Raw genomic sequence first — 9,883 nt, 5'->3', positions numbered from 1 at the left:
CACCGTTACTCTTCCGTCGGCCGAGCGCGTGTCAGTGCTCGAGCGTCAGCACCGCATCGTCAGCTCAACTCTACGTTACCACAGCCAGAAACTTGAGCTATCTTGCCTGCAGCGTCCTCCATTGACGGTGCAAGGCAACAACTTGTAACACCATTATATTAAAAAAAAATGGTTCAAATGGCTCTGAGCACTATGGGACTTAACTTCTGAAATCAGTCCCCTGGAACTTAGAACTACTTAAACCTAACTTACCTAAGGACATCGCACACATCCATGCTCGAGGCAGGATTTGAACCTGTGACCGTAGCGGTCGCGCGGCTCCAGACTGTAGCGCCTAGAACCGCTCGGCCACCCTGGCCGGCTAACACCATTATCGACTGTGAGTAACTGGTTCAGTGTAATTTATTGTATGTAACTATGGAGTATTTATTCTTTACGAGTTAATATCTTTGAATTGTTGGGGGGAAATGGAACCTTATTATGTATAATTTGTTTAACTTAACAGTGTGCTTAAATAATGAAATTTTTATTAAATATGTCTGTTTGTTAAAACAAAATTGTATGTAAATCACTGGTTCATACTTGGGGAAATTATATGATGTAACTTAAAAGGTGTAGGGATCCCCCTCCACTACAGAATGGGCTTGGCGCGCAAGAAAATGTGGAAGTGGCGGTCATTGTGGGCGGCAAGAGAGAGAGCACGCTAGGCAGTCAGTGGCCAGCAGTCGCATAGTCAACACCGCAGATGCCAAGTGAGGCATTCTGATACCAAATCTATGATGGAACGGCCTCAGATGTAGTTCCGGCTGTAAAATGGTGCTCTCCCATTTGGAATTGCTCTAAAAATGATTAACTCGCCGCCAAGAAGAAATGAAATAGAGCATTAAACCGCCAGAGAAGAGTCCAGATAGCCACCAAGTGCTTGCCCCTACTAATGCGCCACTGCTTCACCTACTTTGGAAAACAGATATGCATACCAGTATGAACCAGTGTGCTGGTGTGTGCTTTTGCAATAATAATTCAACTGTTGCAAAATTTGTGTTTGACCATTGAAATTACCCACTTCATGATACCAAGTAGGATCCTATCCTAAAAGTGCTGAAAACCGAGTATCCTGTTTGTGAAGAACTAATAATTTTTTTAATTTAAATGTGCCTAAATTTCAGTGCTAAAGAGCATAAATGTTGTTAGTTAGAAATACTTGCTTCTCAAATAGTAAAAAGAGGCACATAATATTGAACTGATGAAAATCTTTAATTTGCTATGATCTGCTTTTACTTTGAAAATGCCAAAGTTTTAGTGCTAATGAACGTAATCATGGTTAGTTAAAATAACTTGCTTCACAACTGGTGTTCTAAGGCACTTAATTTTGATCCTATCTGAAATTTAACTCTAACGTGAAATCAATTTAGAAGTTAAGTAAGTATATTGTCAGTGCTAATGGTTATACAGCATTGCAAAGTAGTTAATATCAAGTGGGATTGAAAATCAGTATTATTATAATCAAAAGTGTTTCTGTAAGGCGTGCATAGTTGATGATAAAGGAAGGAGCAGTTTAAGGGCCCCCACTTTAACCTTTAATGGCAGGAGAAAGTTAATTTGAATCTGGAATTTTTGCTTAAGAATATGAAACATTACCACTGTGGAATGAATATGAAATGTGTTATTTCAGTGTCGTATTATTGCATTTGTGATGTGTATATCAGTGTTAGTCAAATTTGAACTCTTGTCAGGTGTCACTTAATCTCCTGATGTCTTTGAGAACAATTTTGTGCTGAATTAGTTAAAGGTTGAGGTGATGACTGTAATTAATAAGGGGGAAGTCTCATTTATATTTCTGTGACCGATAATTTATGCAGTTGATAACTACTGCTACCCACTGTGTAGTTTACTAAGAAAGAATTTATGAAAGTTGTACGGTAGCAGATTTTTCCACCTTACATGATGAAAAATCAGTACTAATACACCGAATAATAATTGATAATTGGCCCACCGGTAGAAGAGAATGGACACAGAAAAGGAAGTTGTATGTGTCATGTCAGACTACCGAGATGGGCTCAGAGGCTGGAAAACAGCCGGAACCCCTAAGGAAGGTGCTTATGTCATGTCAAACTAAAGGGATGGCCGCGGCCGGACCCCTTTGTCGGCTGGCACTTCAGACCACCAAAGACGTTCGGAGAGGCTTGGCCAACGCAACAAGAAGCGAGAAGGAGCTATATGCGAAAGAGAGAAAGACGATTTCGCGCCACAGTGGAAAATTTGCGGAAGACTGTGACGGGATTGGCGCAGAGCGCGTAGAGATACGTGTGAAACGTCCCCTTGGAAAAATTTGTGAATTACTGTGCTGATAAACCTCTTACATTATTTGATCAAACAGCTGAGCAGAACTGAACGTACTCAGACATTTCGCTCTTTGCCTATTCTGATCAACACTAAACTGACACACAATATTTTTAGCACAATGCAATCTGACTTTAAAAAATCCCTACAAAATAATGGCCCTAACTAACAATAATCTATACCTTTCATCAATCACTTACCTCACAAAAATCTTCGTTACTCGAACTACTGCAATAAAAGTTTGGCGGCAACAGTAACCGCGGGAGAATTCTGCGTCGTGGTTAGGTACAAACGCGCAGGGATACATGGAAGTCTGTGTCGTGATTGGCTACCAACGCGCACGTATCCATGAGGCGAAGAACGACCAGGTTTGCAAAAACTCTAAAGGAGGCCTCTGGGGTCGGCTGTGGAGGAGAGCAGTCGTGGTGTCTGGCTGCCCTGCTTGGAGAGCGTGGAGAGAAGTAGCTTGGAGAAGTTACCGGCATTGAGTCCAGTGGTTACTCTCCAAGTCTGAATAGTTTAGAGCATACGACTCCACACACGTAGCATTATCTGTTCCTCTGAGGAGAGAAACAGATTTGTACCAACTTGTGGTGTTCATACGCAATCTGAAGTGTACCTTTGCTGCTGCGCACTTGAGTCGACGAACTACTCTTGGCATATGTGCAAGTAGCTTGAGTACTGACTAGTGACGGACTCCGCAATTGAACACTTACGTACAGGAGTTTACGGGCGCAAACCACGTCCACGTTGGAGATTAAAGCCAAGCTCGCTCACGGGAAAGACGGCATCACGACGTTGGCTGGGCCGACCGTCGTAATCACCACGGAGAATTACGGTGATATTAGCAATCATCAGCCAAAGTAGGGTACTGTAATTCTAACCCTAGCTCTTTGACTGGCGCTCTCTGAGTCTGTGTCCGTTCAGGCAGAACTGCAATAGAGTCACTTGCGGGTTTAGTTGTTGACTTAAGTAGGTAGGAAAAGAGGACACATTGTGCCAATGACAGGCTAGTTACGTTAGTGAGAGTATTGTACTGTCATGTTATGCTAGAAATATTGCTCATCCCGTTCTGAATAAATCTTAATTTGGTATCACATGCTAATCACCGCATTATTGATTTCGTAGCTAGCAATCACCACATTTTTGTTTAAATGGCTCTGAGCACTACGGGACTACCAATAGATATTTTTCAATATATCGATAATTTTACAATAAACCCCCCGTATGGTGCAAAGTTCCTTTTGCAATAGTATATACAAATGCTTTGAGAACAATTTTTTCACATTATTATGCCTAATTAGGCTGGTGACAGTCTTTTTTCATTTCATTTACGTAAATTTTTCACTGCTTTCACTATTTTCTAAATTATAGTCTTTCGGCTTTCTACTAATTGCCACTCTTAAGAAGTTAATGTTCGATACCCTCTATCCGTTAGGATAATGCAGGGTCAAACTTTTCAGAATTCCTGCCAGAGGGTAACGCTTACTGCAGATCAAGGTTATATTTTTACATTTCGCGGTTGCGTTATACTTGGCTTTCCTGCGACAGACTAGAAGTTCGGTTATTAGCAAATACGTAGCACGCAACGCCTGGAGCGCCATAAACTTCTTGGCATTAGTTTTACTTAATTCTTGTTGGCATCATTATTTTAGATCATATTTTATATACTCTTCGTTCTATAGAACCGCATTGAGAAGATCCTCAAGGATGTAGTACATGTCACAAAACAAGACTATGTATTACATGATTACAAAAAAATAGATACACTACTTCAGAATGAATCTTTTACTTTGCCGCCGTCTTGCACTGCGATGTTTTCTGCAAGTATAAAACTGTGTGCCGAAACGGGTCACAATTTTAATCTGACAGAAAGTTCCAGGTACGCTAATGTTTCTTTCACAGATCCTACATGTTGTGGCCCCCGTGGATACTTCAGACCATCTTTAAACAGACACTGCATTAAAAAAAAGCACCCAGAAGTCATGACTGGATATCAATGAAATATCGTACACGTAAACACCATCGGTGGGTATATATGTGACTAAATTTGCAAATTTTTGTAATAAATTGAGCAACCACCAGAGTGCACTAATGTTCTTTATGTTAAGAACTGTTATGGCCAAGTAGGATGTAAAACGGGCGTAAAAACCGTAACAAGTTGAGTGACCTTTCTGAAGGAGACAGAGGTGCCAGTCATGATGTAGTGGATAGTGTTGCTGATTCAGTATCACGGGGTCTCAGGTTCGATTCCCGGCAGCGGCGGGGATTTCCTCTGTCTGGGGAACTGGCTGTTTATGCTGACCTCTTGTTTTCATCATCATTCGGGAAAGTAGCGAGACTGGACTGTGAAAATTTTGGGAATTTGTAAGGGTGCTGATAACCACGTCGTTGAACGCCTCACAAACCAAACTTAATCATCAATATCATCATCACGGAGATGCCATTTACTCGTATGAGACAGTGTTATAAGCATCTGACAGAATCTGAAAGGGGCCCCACTGTGGGTATCCATTTGGATGGCTTGTCGAATTATTCGCAATCCAAATTTCTAGGGCAATCGGATGCGGCAGCAATCCAGTGTTGGACTGCATGTAAACGTGAGGGCAGGAATATTCGTCAAGGTCCCGGTCAACCACGCCTGTTCACCATAGTGGAGGATCGTCATATTGTGCACCAAACACATTGTATCCCAATCACATCTGCTCCTGCCAACCGAGAACCAGTAACGGGTTCCATAGTAAATTCTACTGATTTATTGTTCCATTGTAGGCTGCCGTTAACGCTACAAAACATACGACTGCATTTCCAGGGGTGCCGTGACCGGGAAGCACGAAGTGCGTGGCGTCGCATTGTGTTCAGCGGTAAATCGCAGTTCTGCATTTCTTTCAGTGACCACTAATCTAATGTTTTGGAGAGGCACAGCGGTGCTAATCCTGGCGCCATGTAGTGGGGAGACGTCGGGTATGACTTCACAGCTTACAGTGATTGGGGGAACATTGATGGCACAACGGTACCTCACGGACATCCAACTTCCTAATGTCATACCTCTCTTGCAACAGCATCGTTGCGCCATTTTTCAACAGAACAACGCTCGTTCACACAGTATGTGCCTTTAAGAGCACTTTTCGTGATGTTGGGTGCTTCAGTGGCTGTCAAGATTTATAGGTCTGCCCCTGATAGAACACGTGAGAGACCAGCTTGGACGTCAATTTCGTCGCATGCTACATCTACATCTACGTATATACTCCGCAAGCCAATGTACACAGCGTAGCAAAAGCTGCCTTGTATCACTACTTGTCACTTCCTTTCCTGTCCACTCGCAAACAAAGGGACGGAGAGGCGTCTCTCTGTATGCCTCCGTGTGAGTCCTATTTCTTTATCCTTGTCTTCGTTCTCCTTATGCGTAACGTACGTTGGCGGGAAAAGAATCTTCCTTCGATTCCCTAAATGTTCTCAGTAGCGATCTTCGAAAATGACGTCTCCTTACCTCTACGGATTCCCATTCGAGTTGCCAAAAGATCTCCGTAATACTTACGTGTTGATCGAACCTACTGATAACAAATCTAGCAGCCCGCTTCTGAATTTCTTCGTTACCTCCCTTTAATCCGACCTGGTGGGGATCCCAAACACACGAAAAGTATTCAGGATATTCAGGAATGGGTCGCACTAGAGTTCTGTATGTGATCTCCTTTACATATGACCCACACTTTCCAACCCCCCCCCCCCCCCCCCCCAAAAAAAAAACCCACTCGCCTTCTCTACTACAATCCTTGCATGTTCGTTCCATTTCGTATCGCTCTGCAATGTTACACCTAGATATTTAATCGACCTGACTGTGTCCAGGAGCACCCTATTAATGTTGTATACGAGCATTACGGTAATGTTTTCCCTATCCATCGGCCATCGGTCTTAACTTACATCTTTACATTTAGAGCCAGCTGTCACTCATCACACCAACTAGAAATTTTGTGCACCTCACCTTGTATCCCTCTACAGTCACTCAACGACGACACCTTACTGTACGTCACAGCATCATCAGCAAACAGCCGCAGACCGCTGCTCGTCATTTATGTATATGCCAATATTCAGGGTATCACGGAACCGTTACAACAGGACTGAGCCAGACTGCCTCAGAGGAGGACACAACGGGTCTTAGACACCCTTCCATGAGACTCAACGCGTGAGACCAGGCCAGAACGGTGTGCTACGTCGTTGTGATATGTGAGCACATACCGCCAAGTTCTTTGTAAATATGATACGCTTTTGTAATCACTGAAACAATTACACATACGCTCTCCATCCACGAAATTTCCTTTCCACTTCTGAGTACCTCAATTTTCTTTTATCACGTAGTGTATTGTGATTTTCGCGGATTCATTATATTGTAAAGGAATATGTAGTATCTTTGAACAGGCATCTAGGGTACATTACACAAACCATTTTTATTAGACGCTTTTGAACTCGGAAAATTTTAGTCTTCTATCTATTTGTAACCATATTTTAGACAGATACTTGGAGGAATCCCTGTGAAGTCATGAACTGCATGAAGTGTGACTTCTCAGTGTTCAGTAACAAATAATTGGCTAGGAATCATTTACTAATATCTTTAAAAATTCCATTAACCATTCAACTTTTTCCACGCAAGCGGCTTGTGATAACGATAATCAACATAACCGAGTATTAGAACGTCCTCGGAAAGGACACAAACCCAACAAACACTCACTCATTCCGAAGTTCAATGCATGTGCCTACATCTCTTAACTTAAAGTGATGGCATACAGGGCACCCATGCTATACCTGCAATGTGGCTCCCCCGGACATCTTGGTATATGGATGGACACGAAGTAGATGTTACGTAGCGCCCACCACAAAGATAATCTTTCATAACAAAAAATTTTCCAGTAAGCTCCATGTGATAGGCGTAGGAAATAACTCCAGTTGGTGCAACTCAGCGCCATTAGGTGCTTATTTTCGTGTGAGTGGTATCGCAATCAACATGTAACTTTGTATAAATGACAAAGACAATTCAGACACAAATATTCCAGTAGTTTTCACCACCCTCTTTCAGAAAATACAGCAACTTAGAGAATCATCATGGGTTCCTTGGCCTTGGTAACCTGTGTGTATAATTGTGAAAATTCCTTTGGTGAGCTTCTGTACCATTATATGGAATGTTTGCCGATGGTGCTCTCTCTCTCTCTCTCTCTCTCTCTCTCTCTCTCTCTCTCTCTCTCTCTCTCCATATTACCTCTTCTAAGCCATTGAATAACCTGAAAACCATGTTGCAATATAGCTTCAGAACTGATCTTTGTATATCTACAATTTTTTTAATATTTTCGTTTCCTCAATAATATAAAAGAGTTGTCGTGATTTAAATAATGAAACACTGTTCGAATTACGTATTTTCTCATTCTTGGTACAATGCGTCTCGAGAATTTGTTGTTATTGCCAAGTTCAAATATATACATAAGTATTTTGTGTGATGTCTGCATGTTTGTTGTTCTGCGCCTCTTGCACAGTAGTCATCTTTCTGAGGTTATACCTGAATCGGAAAATCAGAGGAAATAAATCTTTAGTTTTTCGTTCTAACTTTAGAAAATAGTACTTTTGTCCATTTACCTGCAGGCACTCTGCCGTCTTCATTACGCATAAATCCACACAGACGGAAACCAACACTTATATTCTTTGCTTGTGAAATCAAAATATGGTACAAAAAATTGTGGCAGTATCGCTACGCAAAGAGTTGTTAACATAAAGTCTTCATTGATAACTTTTATCTTACAAATATGGTCTATCAATGACTTAAATTCCCAGTTATGGTTTATATTCTATTTTCTGCTATTTTGTTGCAAATGTGTATGAAGAAATGAAGTATTTATGGGATTCAGTATATTTATTATATAAAGCAGAAAAATGTGAAGAAATAAACTGATTCAGTTTGTGGATTGCCACTGAGAATTTTTTCTCTTTAGTTTTTGTGGAATGCAGAACTTTCAAGTTATTCAATTTAACGCATCGTATGAGGCTCCTGGAATTGATAGAGCATATGAAGATCGCCATCTGTGTATTTGAATGTGTCCAGTGTTTTTATGTGTGTTACTACTGCTGATTTTGTGAATTGCTTATGTGCGTAACAGTTTATTTGTTCAGTTTATTTAGTATGAACGTTCGTGCCAGTCTCCCCTACGTATTAGCTTCAGAAAGTTTTACATGTGCTTTTATATATTTCTGAGTCTGAGAAATTACCTTTTTGTTTTTTAAGGCGTGCACTAATTTCTGTCAGAGTTTTTTGTTTGCGGAGGAAACTACTTCCACTTTATGTGACCAACGTTGGTTTGCCATTTTTTGAGAAATATTTCCTATATAGTGTATGATAGTCACGCATTTGATTGTTTTATTAGTTCCTTCCAAAGATACATTGTTTTCATCCTTTTTTGATATTTCTATCTCCATTTTCTTTATTGTGGACCTGAAGGAGTTATTAGTGACTGCAATTTGCGCAATGATGTCTAATTCCTTCTCTCATTTCTCTTTGTTCAGCGGTATTTAGTTACGTCTGTGTTCCATGATTTTGTCTGGAGCTTTCGTGTGTTTATCTGGGTGGGATGATGTGGCAGCGAGCTGGATGTTGTCTTTTTTGTGAAAGTCCTAAAAAAGAACCTGGTGTGATTTTCTATGCACGAATGTACGAGATTTATGGTACTAATTCTCTGATATTCAGCTGTGAAATTTGTTTTCTTGTGTATATTATTGAACAAATCTAGTACGTTATTTCTACATCTACATCCATACTCCGCAAGCCACCTGACGGTGTGTGGCGGAGGGAATGGCATTGGTATTAGTTCAAAAAATGGTTCAAATGGCTCTGAGCACTATGGGACTCAACAGCTGCGGTCATAAGTCCCCTAGAACTTAGAACTACTTAAACCTAACTAACCTAAGGACATCACACACACCCATGCCCGAGGCAGGATTCGAACCTGCGACCGTAGCAGTCGCGCGGTTCCTGACTGAGCGCCTAGAACCGCTAGACCACCGCGGCCGGCCATTGGTATTAGTGTCAACTTTGGCTACCATTAAGGTATGACATACATATCTCTTGTAGCGCAACAAATTTTTTTAAGCATGGTTTCTGGTTCTTGAATACTATCTGTTCTAAGTGGTTACTGAAAAGTCTGCCACTGTGAAAGATAGAAATGAGCTAATGGCTAGTCCATCTGGTTGTTGATAAATATTGCCGTGGAATAAAAAGTAACTACAGTTTAAGATTTGCTGTAGTATATCTATAAGTTTAATAATTTCAACTGCCGAACACTTATTGTGCTTCATGACAGCAATGGCTTCTGTAATAGGTATAATGGGATATAGACATTTTATATCTATCGATAAAAATGAGCACCCTCTGTAATGTTTATTACCTTCGTTTCAATGACCGTTCTTTGCAGTGTATATTGCTTCACATGTGAAGTACCTCATTGAGATTGTGAGATAGGTTGTTTGCATGACTGTTCATGCTGTTTACTATTGGTCTGAATGGACA

The sequence above is a fragment of the Schistocerca americana genome, chromosome X (genome assembly GCF_021461395.2).
Source record: "Schistocerca americana isolate TAMUIC-IGC-003095 chromosome X, iqSchAmer2.1, whole genome shotgun sequence".
NCBI lineage: Eukaryota > Metazoa > Arthropoda > Insecta > Orthoptera > Acrididae > Schistocerca > Schistocerca americana.
This window is presented reverse-complemented; position numbering follows the sequence as displayed.